General features: G+C 59.1%; 1 long non-coding RNA gene across 1 annotated transcript; it reads right to left on the bottom strand.

Annotated features, from left to right (window-relative positions):
* Window positions 1–8,206: 8,206 nt before the first annotated feature.
* Window positions 8,207–12,889, bottom strand: LOC127492289 (uncharacterized). Its single transcript, XR_007921465.2, has 3 exons — window positions 12,676–12,889; window positions 11,761–11,895; window positions 8,207–9,438 (listed from the first exon to the last, which is right to left on the bottom strand). It is a non-coding gene; the product is annotated as an uncharacterized lncRNA (long non-coding RNA).
* Between the last annotated feature and the right edge of the window lie 2,063 nt (window positions 12,890–14,952).

Genomic DNA, 14,952 nt, shown 5'->3' with positions numbered 1-14,952 from the left:
GCTGGCTCTCGACGGTGATGTGCAGGCCTTGCCCGCTGCATTTCCAGCCCCAGGGAGGAAGGACCCCTAACTCCCTCCCTCCCCAGGACAGCCCAGGTGAAACCCCAAGGCCTTGCGTGGAAGATGTCCAGTGTGGCCGAAACAAGCCGGAAAGCCGGACGCAAATGCATTGGATTGCATTTCCCTGAGTAACAAGATTGTTGTTGTTGTTTGAGATCTGTTTATTTATTCTAAAGTCAGAGTTACAGACAGACAGAGAGCGACAAAGACAGAAAGTTCTTCCATCCACTGGTTCACTCCCCCGATGGCCGCAACGGCTGGAGCTGAGCTGATCTGAAGCCAGGAGCCAGGAGCCTCTTCCAGGTCTCCCACGTGGATGCAGGGGCCCAAGGACTTTGGGCCACCTTCCCCTGCTTTCCCAGGTGCATTAGCAGGGAGCTGGATCGGAAGTGGAGCAGCCAGGACTCAAACCGGCGCCCACATGGGGTGCCGGCACTGCAGGCGGCGGCTTTACTCGCTGTGCCACAGCGCTGGCCCCATGAGCTTTCTTAACACAGCCCGCAGTCCAGTATGGAAGACCCTTGTATATGCACACAGAGCCTCACGATCCCGCATGCTCCCAAGCCTGGCTTCAACAGCAGTGCGTCTGTCCCAAACAATCGCACCCACAGAGCTTCAGCTGCGCATCAGCCCCCACAGCCACCGAGGTGACGTGGGCCATTTGGAGGAAATGTCAACACTTCTGGGTCGGATGTCAGCCTGTGGCGGGGACCCCGGGAAGCTGCTCCGTCTTGGGCTGAGCTGCAAGGGCGCCTCCCGTGGCATCCACGGCCGCTTCCTTCCCAGAAGCCACTCTGCTCCACGGTGCTCTGTGTGTGCCCCGGAGCTCTGGAACCAGACCCAAGGCAGCCAGCCCTGCCCCCGGTACCTCCCAACCCAGGCAGGAGCAGGGGCTTGGGACAGGGCCCTTGGACCACCCCCTCCCCCGGGGACACACAGGGACACAGAGGCACCGCAAAGTTAACCACACGGCTGAGCCGCGGAAGCAGAGCCGTTCCTATTCGGCCAGGGCCAGGGCTCAGCCACAGCGCCACAGGGGAAAGGCGGCGCAGGGCAGGGGAGAGGTGAGGAGGGGACGAGAACTGGGGGAGCCGGGGGAGGAAAGGGCGCCAGGCTCTGGGGTACCACGGCCGAGTAACTGTACCTAGAAAGCCTGCGGCACAGATGTGCACGGGGCTTGCTCAGGCTGGTGACCGGATGATGGGGACCGGCTCTGGTGAGAAGGGGCACAGCTCAGCACGCAGTGGTCACAGCAGTCAGCACTACCGGCCTGTGCCTTTGCTTAGTGCCACCTCTTCCAAGAAGCACTCCCTGACTGCTCCCCCAGTCAGGGTTACAGGTCCCCCACTCTGGGCACCCGCACCTGCCAGGGACTCTCCTGCTGTAAACCTGCTCATTGTGTGAGACAGGTGGGTAGACAGATGCCCAGTGACCACGAACTTGACCTCGTCTCGTCCCCTCTGCCTCCCCGGCACCCAGCCCTGCGCCTGGCCCAAGCAGGTGTGAATAAGTAAGCAGGGGATGAAGGGTGCGGTGCAGGTGATGAGTGACGCAGGGGCTTGGGGCAGGAAGAGCCCGGCTGTGCCCTGAGCCAGTCTTGGAGGTGCGGCCCCCAGAGGACAGCGCCTCCCAGCGGGGGTCCTGGGTGTCCTCAGGGGACCGCAGGGGGCTGGGCAAGCTCTGCCATCAGGAGGCGCCCGAACCAGAGCCAGTGTAGATGGTGCCTTCGTACAGTGAGGAGGAGGCGCTGCCTCCCTTGGGCCCCAGGGCCACCCAGCTGGGCACCCTTGTGTGGGGCACCGCTGCCCACCTGCATGGGATTCTCTGGGGGCGTGCATGGGTCTGTTTGTGCTGTGCATATGCGTGAGGGGGAGGTGTAGGGTGTGTGTGTGTGCGCGTGTGCTTGTGCTGGGTGCAGTTGGGGGTGAGTGTGGGTTTATGCGTCTGATGAGTGTGCAGTATACATGTGGGTGTACGTGTGGTGTGTACACACCTGTGGGCGTGCATGTGTGTGCACTGTATGATGTGTTTGCACCGTGTGTGTTTGTGGGTGGGTGAGGGGTTGTGGTTTTGGTGTGTGTATGGTGTATGTATGTGTGTGTGTAGTACGTGTGCACCATGGGTGTCTCTGTGTGCACTGTGTGTATAGAAGGTGTCCACCGTGTGCGGTTGTGTGCACTGTGTGTGTGCAGTACGAGTGCACCACGGTGTGCACACACGTGGGTGTGAACTTGGGCTGCACTTGGTCATCCCCCAGCCGCTTGGCCTCTGAGCAGTGAGGGGCGGGAGGCAGAAGTGTGAGGGCCTCGTTCTCGGAGCCAGGACCAGCAGGGGTCTGAGAGGAGGTAGCAGTGGCCGGCGCGCCCCTGTGGCCTGGAGGTGGTGGCTCTTGCGGGTGCCCCCACAGCTGAGAGGGGCTGTCGGCCCAGTGGGCGCCTGCGTGGCCTTCTGCTCCCCAGGGGCCTCCTCCCTGAGTTGGAGAGGAAACTGTGCCCCAGGGAGACCCAGGAGGACAGGCTGGGAGTCCACACAGGCAGAAGAACGTTCTGGAAACCGGCGCTGCCCACTGCAGGCGGCCCTCCCGACTGGAGCGCTGCACACAAGCCGGGCGGCCCCCAGCCGGAGCACTGCCTGCCTGGGACCTGGCTGGCAGCGAAGGCAGGTGTGGAGGGGCCGCCGTGGGCGCTGTGAATTCCCGGAGAGGGGTCTGCCCGGTGCGGGGGCTGCAAAGGGCCTGGTTCCTGGGGTGCCTGGTGGAGGCTGACCCACTGCCGGGATCAGCAGACAACGGCTCAGGTCGCAGGCTCCCTGCCCACAGGGCAGCCATTGAGGAAGAGCGGGCTCCCCCGCAGCAGGTGCACTGCCCTGGCGGGGAGGGGAGTGGTGAGACACAGCGGAGAGGGGCTCGCCAGCTGGCTGGGCATCCCCGCCACGGACAGCGGACTCCGCCAGGATGCCATGGCTTCTGGTCTTCAGCAAGGCTGGCCATGCCCAGCCTGGGCAGAGATGTCCAACCCGGACTGCTCCTCACCCATGCACACTCTGGGGCGGAAACTCACCTCTTTAAGCAGCAAAATCTTTCTCCTTTCGTTTTGGGCAGCAACCTCCCTCCGGAGGAGCGCACACACGCCTCTTGCCCAGCCCGAGGGCTTCGTGTGGTTCACCCGTTCCCGGGGACTCAGGGCCACTGCCTGGGCAGCAGGGCCGGGTTAGCCCCGGGGATCCCCGAGCTGCGTTCTGCTTTGCTCGCCTCCTGTCTCCTCCATCACAGAGGTCTTCCGTCTCCCAGCAGCGCTCCTGTTGTGACCTGAACGAGGGCCTGAGCTTTGCTGCCCCGCGTGCCACTGTCAACCCTTCTTGCCTGCCTTCTGACCCCAGTGAGCTCCCAAAGGGTTAGCTCCTCCCCTCAAGAAAAGAAGGATTTTGCTGACCCAGGGCTAAAGCTACGTCTGTCTGTCCATCTGTCTGTCCGTCGGCATGAGATCCCCCTGCTGAGCCCCGTCCTGGGTTTCCGGGGAGGAAAAGCAGAGCTCAGCGGGCTGGGGTGGGCCGAGGTTAGACAGTGAGTCAGGCTGAGTCTCATGACCGCCGGCTGGGGTCACACCACACCTCCCAGCATCCGAGCTGCAAGGGACGGGAACCAGAGGCTGCTCGGGGGAAGGGACTGGGCTGGGAGTGCGCAAATCTGCACGCCAGTCCTGCTTGCACACCGACTAGCACGTGGCCGAGGCAGCGTTCCTTCTTTGAGCCTCAGTTTCTCCATCTGTCGAAGAAGAATGGGTGTGTTCGTTGGAAGGTGCATTCTCTGGTTCTCGAATAGTCTTTGCTAATTAGCACAAGGGCTGAGAGAAGGAGGGGGGAGAGGGAAGATGAGAGAGAGAGAAAGAGAGAGAGAGAGAGAGAGAGAGAGAGAGAGAGAGAGAGAGGAGAGAGAGACGTACAGCAGTTCTGCTTGAAGTCGTCCTGACCCCAGGGTCCCTCGAAGCCCTGGCCGATCTCCCTTGCAACACACCCCTCCCCAGGCAGGCCCACTCGGGAAAGCTGGGACATTTGGGATGTGTCAGCAAAGATGCTACAGGCCTGGTAAGGACGACAACCGACAGGGGCAGAGGACCCGAATCTCGCCCCCTCCGTGTGCATGGAGGCCCCTGCAAAGGAAGGGGCTGTGGCCCTGGGAGGACTTGTCCCCGGGGCCAGGCCGGGAGGAGAACCAACGTCCAAGGGCTCCAACAAGTCTCCGGCCGGCTCCCTCTTTGGCACTGTCCCCACCATGTCCTGTGCCAGCTCTTCCGGCTTCACCTGCTTCTCACCTTCCTTGCCTGGCACCCAGGACTGCTGAGCTGCCGGTGAACAGAGGGGGTTCAGACACTCCAGTCGGACTCACTTGAAGGCATCGCCATTGGAGAGAGCCCAGGAGGGCAGGGCAAGGGCAGCGCCCACTAGGGACACCAGGCAGTGTCCCCTGTGCCACCGCCACCAGCTGGACAGGCTGCCCGGCAGCAGGGACCCCTGCCTGCCTGCATGGGTGGGTCCACGCAGAGGCCCCCGGGCCGCTTGCTGGAGCCCATGCCTTCGGCCAGAGCCTGCGACACGGCCAGGCTGGGCCGAGCCTGGCCCCTCTCCTAGGCTGCTGCCGCATCGATTCATTTGGCTCCTGTTTTGCTGGGCATATCAATTTAGCGGGTTCCCGGGATGACTGTGTTTTAACCTCTCACCCTGGTCTAGACTCTGCCGGCTCCTGCTGTCCCGGGGCCAGGAGGAGATGGAGGCCCCGGGTCTCTCGGGCAGGCTCTGGAGCCAGCAGGTTTCCAGGAACGGAGACGGATGGCCCGACGGCTCCGCAGCCCCGCCAACCTGCCTCCCTCCAAACCGGCCGGTGAATTATTAAAGATGCAATCTCCTCTCATCTTTCCAGTAAAATCGCTCCCTGTGCCATGATCCGCTGCCTTCCTGTCACTGGCTAGCCCGGGGCCTGCGCAGCACCCTGCTTCATACACTCTCTCCCCACACCTGGGGCTCCCTGAGATGCTGGGCGAGGGCCGACTCCACCCTGCAGGGGGCCCGGGAGTCCAGGAAGCTTGAGAAATCGGGGCGGGGCAGAGGAGACAGAATCCTGGACCATTGGAGTCAACTGTTTCACAGCCCAGGGAAAAGGCGCCCAGAGAAGGACAGTAAGCCGCTCAGCGCAGCACAGCGAGCCCGGGGCAGAGCTGCGGCGCCATCACTAGGCCTGGGGTATGATTTCCAGGCTCTTTGGCTACTAGTTTGTCCCCAGCCCTGCAGCCTCGGGCCACCCACCGCCACATGGAGATTGTCACTGCCACCCTCCTGGCACTGTTTATTGTCCCAGGGCTTCAGCTGACGGGCGCGGGCAGCTCCGGGTTCTCTGCACAGCCATCGGGGACATGGAGCCTTGAACCCCAAGCACTCTCCAAGGCTTGCTCCAAGTTGGCCTCCCCAGATACCGCTTCCCTGAGTGAGCCCTGGAGGGGCACCCACAGGATCCCTCCTCTGAGCTCAGCTCCCAAGCACGAGTTAGGGAGCCATTCAGGGGTCTCCGGGGGCCTTGGTGCCCACCCCCAGCCCGGGCCTGGGCTGACTGCCCTCAGGCTCCAGATGACCACGCTGGGCTGGTCCAGGGGCCGAGGCCTGCCCAGCCACATCACCTCCCTGGACTGGCCTGGCCTCAGCTGCTCCTGGGCTGGCTGCTGTGGGAGACTAGGCCTGCGAGTGGCCAGAAGACCTGCAGGGGCCACTGTGGTCGCCGAGGTCAGATGTGGCCGTGCTGCAGGCAACAGAGCCCTCAGCGGCGGCGGGAATGGGCTCCCTGGGGCCTCGCCCTGATGCAGACCCCACGCCTGCTCACTGCCCACTGCCCACTGCCCACAGCGGGCAGCAGCAGAGGCCAGCCTGGCCAAGACACCCCACGCGCCCCTCAGCTTCACAGCCTGGGGGTTTCTGGCCCCTCTCCCCAGAGCTTCCTTGCCTCGCTCTGGCCTCTGAGACAGGGGACAGCGAATCCAGAGGAGACCCAGTCCCAGTCCCCGCTGCGCTCAGGCCCCTGAACCTGCGCAAGGGGCAGTGTGGAGCACTGTGTGGTCAGAGGCCACACTCCTGGCTCCACGCACCCCAGGCCGTGTGGTGCCACTGCACGAAGTCACTGCACCCTCTGTGGCTCTCGATTTCTCCTCTGCAAAGGGCGGATGGTGACGGGAAAAGCAGCGGCCGCTCAAGGCACACTTCTGCCACACACAGTTCTAGAAAGCAGACACAGGAGAGCTCACAAGAGGTTCTAAGGAGACTTTGGGGGATGGCAAAGTTGTTTGTTATCTTAATTGCAGTCATGATTTCATGGGCATACGCAGGGTGTATGTCCCGGGGGGTGTGGCACGGTGGGTTAAGCCGCTGCTTGCAACGTCTCTGCCCCATTCGAGTGCCGAGTCCCAGATGCTGCTCTGCTTCTGATCCAGCTCCCTAGGAGGGCAACAGAGGATGGCCCAAGTCCTTGGGTCCCTGCCATCCACCTGGGGACCTGGCTGGAGTTCCAGGCTCCGGGCTTCAGCCGGCCCCGGCACCACCACCCGCACGCACATGGAGGGAGAACCGGCAGACGGAAGAGCTTCCCCCCACCCCCCGACACTCTGGCTTTCCAATACATAAATCTTTATTTCAAAAAGTGTCGCACTGTACACCTTAAATGTGTGCATTTATTTTGTGTCTTAATAACAATACCCCCAAAAACACTGTTTAGAAGTATCACACCGCGAGACCGGTGCTGTGGCATAGCAGGCTAAGCCTCCACTTGCAGCAATGACGTCATATATGGGCGCCAGTGCAAGTCCCTATTGCTCCACTTCCAAACCAGCTCCCTGCTAATGCTCCTGGGAAAGCAACAGAGGATGGCCTGAGGGCTTGGTCCTCCTTTTTTTTTTTCTCATAAGCCCTGTCCCTGCCCCCACCTCAGCTCCTCAGGGCTCACCAGGCAGCCGGCTCTCCTTGCTAAGGGTGTGTACACTTGACCAGCTCTGCACTGCCCCAGCAGCAATGGCTAAATAGCTATGTTTCATGCCCTGTGTCACTGCCCCTGCGTCCACCTGTGAATTGGCCATGTCTAGTACCTAAAGGGTTAAAGCCAGACAGCAGAGGGGCCGGGTGCTCGAGGGTTGGTGCTGAATGCCAAGTATTTTAAATGTCACCTGTCTCCGGCCACCTGCACCCATGACCCAGCCACCCTGTTGGGGTGCCTGTCTCTGGGACCACCCTCCCCAGCCCCCAGGGCAGCAAGGAGGGTCAGGACTCTGGGCTGGCAGAGGCCTGGGGCTGGTTGGTCATGGGCTAGTGAGGCCAGCAGGGTCCATGTAGGAAATGACCTTGGCAGGGCTGAACACAGGGAACAATGCTGAGAAAGCCCGAGCCAGGAAGCCACCGGGTCACCTCGGTGAGGCGGCCCCAGGGGTCGAGGTCAGGCCCCAGGTCTGCAGGAGTCCCCAGAGTGGGAGACAGCGCCTGTGCGTGGGACGCGAGTGAGGAACCAAGAACAGCGAGCAGTCTGCATGAGAAATGGCACAGCCAGGAAGAGACAGAAGCCTCTGGCTCTGCGGGTGGAGAAGACGCCGCCTAGAATGCCCGAATCCCACTTCTGCAGTGCCCGGGTTCAAGGCCCAGCTCGGCTCCCCACCCCAGCTTCCTTCTGCTGCTCGCCCTGCAAGGCAGCTGGCGATGGTGCAAGTAACTGGGTCCCTGCGGGCTAAGTGAGAGATCTGGATGGAGCTCCTGGCTCCTGGCTTCTGCCTGGCCCAGCCGCAGCTGTCACGGGCATTTGGGAGGGTAAACCAGCAGATGGAAGACCTTTCTCTCTCTCTTTCTCTCTCCCTCTTTTGAATAAAATGAAAAATAAATAATTCATTTAGAAATGAGAAGAAGAGGAGCCCCATAGTGGCAGGAGGTGATGTCTCGTAGGTGGCCCCCAGGCTAGGCGGGGCAGGGCCAAGCAGCCTGAGCCAGAGACTGTGGCTCCTTCTCGCCCCACCCCCACCCCATCAGGGGCTCAGGGTCCTCACCTGAAAGCTCCCAGCTGGGCCTGGGAACCTCACCTTGCCCCAGAAACAGGAGCTGCACAAATACTCCACCCAGCCAGTGGGGCGGCTTTCCCTTAGCGGGCCAGACAGGGCGAGGCTGAGACCACTAGCACTGGCACCCCTCCCCAGCCATGCAGGGCTTGCTAGAGCACCCACGGCCCCCTGCTCAGGGTGTGGCAGAGGGTCCCCCTTCACATCCCGGCCACTTCTGCCACCCCAAGAAACTGTGGGTGGTTCCGGAAGCCCCTTTCCACGGAGGGAGGCCTGTTGGGGGGCAGACCAGGCAAGCGATGCCCAGGCCCAGGTCATCTGACCTTTGGGAAGTCCCAGCCCTCTGTGAGACCCTGAGGGACACCACGCACGGCTCCTTCCCCTAAGAAAGCAATCATGCACTTGTAGACCTGTGTTCTCCTTGCCTGGCCTCCTCTACTCCTCTGCTCCTGATGGGTCCCTAGACCCTGGCCAAGGGCGCCAAGTCAGCCCAAAATTGCCAAAATCACCCCCTGTTGCAGGGAGCTAAGCCAGAAGCTCGGCGCGTGGCAGGTGCCAGGTGTCTGTTGGACAAGCGACTTCCCGCACCAGCGGGGCTGCCAGCGGGGACCACCAAGGACTCCAGGAGAAGACTCTGCAGCTTTGGCTACCAGGGACCCGAAGCTCCGTTTATTTCTTCCAGCTTTGTTCCCACCTTCCTTTTCGAGCCAGGCACAGGCACGGGAGGAAGGCAGAGATGCACACAGAGCCACGCTCCCCACTCTTGTGCTGCTCAGTCTGGCGTGAGCGCCAACTCAGACATCCACAGATGCGGTGGGCACGGATTCCGACCGGCCCCCCGGGACTTTCACTCCCTCATCTGTAAAACGAGCGTAACTCTGCTCGTCGGCCAGCGTGCCTGCAGGAAGAAGTGAGACGCCGGCTGCTAAGCACTGAACACTGAGCTTGGCGTGGCGCAGTAGGCGTTCTAGAGCTGTGCCTGGTGGGAGAAGCTGGTCAGCAGGGAGAGGCAGGCCTGGCAGGGGGGTCTGCAAACCCAGGCCCCCAGCATCCTGCCCAGCCTGGACTCTGGGTAGCCGTTCTAGAAGCAGCTTCCAGGCCACAGACTTCACTGGACGGGAGTGGAGCCCCGCCCGGAGGGTGAGCAGGTGCCCAGGGCAGAGACCCTGGTCCTGGCATGGTGGAGCTGGAGCAGTCAGCTGGAACTGGATCCTGGCAGGGCCAAGTCCTTAGGACTGCACAGGTGTCTGCTTCTGGCTGCCGCGGAGCAGGGCCTACGGAGGCACCTCGGAGTTTGTGGAAGATGGAACTGAAAGACAAGTTTATTTGGGTAAAAAATTCTGTGAAATCCATACATAGCTGCTTCATAGCACACAGTTTCCATGAATGTTTGGAAGACCATGCCCCATGCATGATTTCAAAAGGTTTTGCACCAACATAGACTTCATTTTTAGTTCCTTTGGCCATGAGCTTTCTGAAGGGTCCTCATCTATCAGACCAACTTTCACAAGAACAAATGGGGAGGGGGCAGCGCTGTGGTGCAGTGGGTTAACGCTCTGGTCTGCAGTGCCAGCATCTCATATGGGCACCGGTTCTAGTCCCGGCTGCTCCTCTTCCAATACAGCTCTCTGCTGTGGCCTGGAAAAGCAGTGGAAGATGCCCAAGTCCTTGGGCCCCTGCACCCATGTGGGAGACCCGGAAGAAGATCCTGGCTCCTGGCTTCAGACCAGCTCAGCTCTAGCCATTGCAGTTATTTGAGCAGAGAACCAGCAGATGGAAGACCTCTCTCTCTGTCTCTACCTCTCTCTGTAACTCTATCAGATAAATAAAATAAATCTTTTAAAAAAAGAACAAATGGGGGGGGAGATAAAATGCACGGACTGAAGGCATTGAGGCACTGTCTGGGGGCCAGGGTCCTGGAAGGGGAGGAATTGGAGAGGAATGCAAGGTTTGGTCCATTTCCCACAAGGGGAAGAACGGGAGGAGGAGGAGGAGGAGGAATAAGGGGTGGGGAGGGGAAGAGGAGGAGGGAGGGAGGGGGAGCAGGAGAAGGGGGGAAGGAGGAGCAAGAGGGGAGAGGAGGAGGGGGAACAGGATAAGGGAGAGGGAGGAGGAGTAAGGCAGGGAGGGGAGGAGGGGGAGCAGGAGAGGGGAGGGAGGAGGAGCAGGAGAAAGGAGGGAGGGGGAGGAGGAGCAAGGGGGGAGAGGAGGGGGAAGGAAGAGAGGGGAGGGAGGGGGAGAAGAGACAGAGGAGGAGGAAAGATGCGTGCAACGCTGCTGCTCGAGACGCCACATCTCTTATCAGAGATCCTGGGTTCGAGTTCTGGTTCCACTTCCGACCCAGCTTCCTGTTAGTGCGGTGTCTGGGTCTCCGCCAACCACACAGGAGACCCAGGCTGAGTTCTGGGCTCCTAGCTTCAGCCTAGCCCAGCCAGGCTACTACTGCTGGCATTTGGCAAGTGAACCAGCAGAAACAAATCTCTCTCTCTCTCTCTTTCCCTTTCACATAAATAAATATTTAAAAATAAAATCACATACTTTAAAATGGTTTCCAGTTAATAATTTTCAATTTTTAGTTATTTTAATTTTATTTGAGAGAGAGAGATCATCTACCCACTGATTCTCTACTCAAACGCCTGCAACAGCAGGGGCTGGGCCAGATCAAAGCCAAGAGCCCAGAATCCAACCCAGGTCTCCTACATGGATGGCAGGGACCCAGGTACTTGAGCCATCATCTGCTGCCTCCTGCGGAGTGTATTGGCAGGAAGCTGGATTGGAAGCAGTGCGGCTGGGACTAAAGCGGGCACTCTGATACTGCATGTGGGTGTCCCAAGTGGCAGCCTAAGTGTTGGGCCACATGCCAGCCCCTTCATATGTCGCTAAGAAGTAGAGAAGATAGAGAATTTAAAGAGAACTGGAAATTTTCTTAAGTTGTCCAATAAAAATTCTAAAATTAAAAAATACAGTAATTGTAATGAACAATGCCATAAATGAGTTTAAGACAGATTCGAGCCGGCGCCGCGGCTCACTAGGCTAATCCTCCGCCTTGCCGCGCCGGCACACCAGGTTCTAGTCCCGGTCGGGGCGCCGGATTCTGTCCCGGTTGCCCCTCTTCCAGGCCAGCTCTCTGCTGTGGCCCCGGAGTGCAGTGGAGGATGACCCAGGTGCTTGGGCCCTGCACCCCATGGGAGACCAGGAAAAGCACCTGGCTCCTGGCTCCTGCCATCGGATCAGCGCGGTGCGCCGGCCGCGGTGGCCATTGGAGGGTGAACCAACAGCAAAAGAAGACCTTTCTCTCTGTCTGTCTCTCTCACTGTCCACTCTGCCTGTCAAAAAAAAATAAAAAAAATAAAAATAAAAATAAAAGACAGATTCTAAGTAACAGAGAATTAGTGAACTGGAAAACAGGATGGGATAAAATATTGAGACACTCAAGTACAAAGAGGAAATTTGATATAAAAGGGCATGTGGCCGGCGCTGTGGCACAGTGGGTTAAAACCCTGGCCTGAAGTACCGGCATCCCATATGGGCACCGGTTCTAGTCTCGGCTGCTCCATTTCCAATCCAGCTCTCTGCTATGACCTGGGAAAGCAGTAGAAGATGATCTAAGTCATTGGGCCCCTGTACCCACGTGGGAGAACTGGAAGAGACTCCTGGCTTCTGGCTTCGGATCCACGCAGCTCTGGTCGTTGTGGCCATCTGGGGAGTGAGCCAACGGATGAAAGACCTCTTCTCTCTCTGTCTCTACTTCTCTCTGTAACTCTGTCTTTCAAATAAATAAAATAAATCTTTAAAAAAAAAAGGTCAGGGCATAAAAAGATAATCACATTTAAAGGTACCTAAATTTATCCTGTACAGCAGTGTGCATGGTTTGGTGTGTGTGTATGTTGGCGTCTGTGTGTCTAGGCACAGTACCCAGCAAGCACTTAAGAAATGGGGTGGGGGGAGGTTCTGTGACGTAGCGGGTTCAGCCTCCACCTGTGATGTGCCAGTCCGTGTCCCGGCTGCTCCTCTCCTGATCCAGCTCCCTGCTATTGCACCTGGGAAAGCAGTGGCAGACGGTCCAAGCACTTGGAAGACCCAGATGAAGCTCCTTCTTGGCTTTTGCCTGGCCCAGCCCTGGCTGTTGCGGCCGCCTGGTGAGTGACCCAACAGATGGAAGAGCTCTCTCCCTGTCTCTCTCTGTGTAATGTTTCAAGTAAATCAATAAATCTTTAAAAAGCAAAAAAGAAGGAGGAGGAGGAGAAGACAAAGGAGGAGAAGCAGCAGCAGCTACTAATTGGTAAGTGGTAATTGTCAGCCACATGGCAAGGCCCAAGATGCTGGTGACAAAGCAGCCTCCGGGGAACAAAGGCGAGCAGCCCGGAAGTCAACAGACAGCAGCAGAGGAAGCCTCCCGAGCGGCAAGCAGAGCTGGGCTTCCGAGAGGCTGGGAGGATGCGCTGGAAGCCAAGATGGCGCCTTTGCACCTGCTGGCGCTGGGAGATGGGGGAGAGGGAGGGAGGCAGGGGCAGGGCTCCCGGGAGAGCCGGGCCCCAGGGAGTACCTTGGGTGAGCATCCGGGCACAGAGTGGGTCCCCTAGGTCGGAGAAGATGCTGAGTCTCTGTGCCGGCCCGATGTGGACCTCGGGCCTCCCGCCCGCCCGTGGGCGCTCCGGGCCCCGCCTCCCAAAGGGCTGGCACCAGTGTGGGGACGCCTCTTCCTCGGGTCGGAAGACGCTGCTGGGCCCCAGGCGGCAGTCCTGACTCCCTGGCCCTGGATGACAAGGCATTCCACCTTCCCAAGCATTCCATTGTGTTTTAAGGCAGTGCGGGACTTGTTAAAAGAGTAAATTTAGCTTTTATGGGGAGAAGCAGCCAGGCTCGGTCAGGGCGGCTGAGGCGGGGCCAGGTTTCCATGGCAACCCCCAGCCTCTCTGGATGAGCCTGGGAAGGGGCCTTGGGCCCTGCACCTAACTGCACTAACTGGGTGATGGCAAGAGCTCAGCCCACCTGTGCCTCACCTGTGAAATGGGTGCAACATGGCTAAGGATTCTCAAACTTACCCAGAGGGCTGTTGTGAGCGCCTCAAGAATGGCCCATCACACCCCTAAAGGACATGGTAGACGGTAGGGTCTAGGCTCCCACAGAGCAGGGCAGGAACCCCACAGAAGCCTATGTTCCCTGGTGCTGGCGGGGGGGGGTGTCGCCAGGGGGCTGAGGGGTCCTCGGGCCAGCACTGGCCCCTGGAGCCCTATGCCTCGCAGTGATGGACCTGCCCCGTGTCCTCGCTTGGCTGGACACAGCCTGCAGGACACCAGGCAGTCAGTGGGTTTTCCACAAACAGCCAGGGGACTGGGTCGGCTCTGCCCATAGTCGGAGGCTAGAGGTGCACCTGCCACCCGCCCCGGCCGCCTTGCTTGTGCCCGTCCACTACAGAGAGCAGCAGCAGCCTCTCTGCCCCTGTGTCCCTGGCTACAGAACACCTACCTCAGCAGGAAGCAACGAGGTGCCCATCACTCCTAGTGGAGAGCACAGAGCAAGGGTCTCGTTAGGAGGGCGGCACCTGGGTGAGTCCTTTTTTTTTTTTTCTTCAAAGACTCCAGATGCCTCACAGCACTGACACTGGAGTCGGGAGTATTATTTTAATAGACATTTGATCAAGGGCCCAAGGAACCTATAGTATGAGCCTGTGCCAAGTGGAAGGGGGACATGTCTTTTCTGAAATGTTCTGCTGGAGAGGTTACAACCAAACTCATGAAGAATTGTCTTAGGACTTGCTCAAGAAGTCCCTATCGGATGTGACTGCTTTGTGGCACCCCCCATGGATAACAGATATTCAAGCATGCGTCATCTGCACCAAAGGTGTGAGCTCATAAGCCAAGGGGCTATCTTCTTCCTTCCAGGTATTCTTGAGATGATGTCTGGTTCATTGGAGATCCCTAATCTCATCTTGGACTTTTAAGCAGCTCCAAGTGGACCGCAGGAGTCCAAGAAATGGTCCTGAGGTGGCATCCAGGACAACTTCTCATTCTCAGATGTGTCCAAGACCGTAGCAGAAGATAATTCATGTGATATGGCCTTTTTCAGTTGTCTTTTTTCTTTACAGAAGATTCCTGGGGCTGTTGCAATTCTCACTGGGTGCGTCAACCGGCCAGAACAGATGCCTTGCCCTCTTGTCCATCCTCAGCGACAGATCTGTAAACTGTGATTCCCTGTTCAGAAGAGCCTTTGGCTGAGTTGACCGGGGCCGAGTCTCTGCTGTTCTCAGAGCTGTCTCCAGGAGTTTTATGCAATATTCTCAGGACCGGCACCTGGGCGGTGTGAGGCTTGGGGAGCTGGGCAGAGGGAGGTGTTGACTCCAATGCCACTGCAGCAAGAGGCTCAGTCCACACGACAGAAAGCTCGGATGTTGGTCTGACCCTACCAGTCTCCCCAGGTGAGGCCCAGGGATTCCTAGGGAGGGAAGGAAGCCGGCAGCTGTTGATAGCACACAGACCCCTCCCACCTCCTCTCCCATTTCTTGTCCCTCCTTTCTACCCCTCCTCGCCACTTCCCATCACAGCGTCCCCAAGACTGGCTGTTGCCTCCTCCAGGAAACCTTCCTGGCTTCCAACCACCTCCCACCTGGAATCCCACAGCCCAGGAAGGCATTTCAGTGTCTGGATGCCTCTTCTCTGCTCCGTGTTGCACTCCGAGAGGCCCATCTTGCCTTCTCCCTCTCTGAGGCTTGCTGAAGCCCCTGAGTTGGGAGCAGGTGTCATGGCGTAGGGGTTAAGATGACGCTTGGGAAACCAGCGTCCCACAACAGAGCGCCTGGGCTTGAGTGGCAGCTCCGCTTCCA

This window comes from Oryctolagus cuniculus, chromosome 10, assembly GCF_964237555.1.
Source record: "Oryctolagus cuniculus chromosome 10, mOryCun1.1, whole genome shotgun sequence".
Classification (NCBI taxonomy): Eukaryota; Metazoa; Chordata; class Mammalia; order Lagomorpha; family Leporidae; genus Oryctolagus; species Oryctolagus cuniculus.
The sequence above is the reverse complement of the archived record's forward strand: the minus strand, read 5'-3'. Positions and strand labels throughout refer to the sequence as shown.